Raw genomic sequence first — 561 nt, forward strand, 5'->3', positions numbered from 1 at the left:
AGACAGAACGCTCGCGGAGCTTGAAAACACTTTAATATTACGAATCTGGGACTTACCCGACCGACACGAATTTGGGCGTCTAGCTCAAATGGTAGAACGATCGCTTCGCATGCGAGAGGTACTGGGATCGATACCCAGGTCGTCCAATGTCTCAGTGTAACGGATCGCGAATCTGCGGTTGCCGCGGAAACGCTGAGGAGCACGGCTCCGCGTACCACGGTGAAACCGTTGCGCGTACCGGCTTGGGTAATTTGGGCGTCTAGCTCAAATGGTGGAGCGCTCGCTTCGCATGCGAGAGGTACTGGGATGGATACCCAGGTCGTCCAATGCTTCAGTGTAACGGATCGCGAATCTGCGGTTGTCGCGGAAACGCCGAGGAGCACGGCTCCGCGTACAACGGTGAAACCGTTGCGCGTACCGGCTTGGGCACTGGTTGGCTGGGGAGGCAGAGTGCAAACCAACTCCCCAGGCTCCGCCTACGCTATGGACGGGTAGTTCTGGGAAGCCACAACTTCTTTCGTCCTGAAGATCAACCAATGTCACTGAGCCCATCTTGGACCG

At 56.9% G+C, this 561-nt stretch overlaps 2 non-coding genes across 2 annotated transcripts; both read left to right on the forward strand.

The window, feature by feature from the left end:
* The first annotated feature begins 73 nt into the window (after positions 1-73).
* On the forward strand, positions 74-146 carry GNI_229580. Its single transcript has one exon. It is a non-coding gene; the product is annotated as a tRNA-Ala (tRNA).
* A 107-nt stretch (positions 147-253) lies between these two features.
* On the forward strand, positions 254-326 carry GNI_229590. The gene has a single exon. It is a non-coding gene; the product is annotated as a tRNA-Ala (tRNA).
* The last annotated feature ends 235 nt before the right edge of the window (positions 327-561 follow it).

The sequence above is a fragment of the Gregarina niphandrodes genome (genome assembly GCF_000223845.1).
Source record: "Gregarina niphandrodes unplaced genomic scaffold scaffold00244, whole genome shotgun sequence".
Taxonomy (NCBI): domain Eukaryota; phylum Apicomplexa; class Conoidasida; order Eugregarinorida; family Gregarinidae; genus Gregarina; species Gregarina niphandrodes.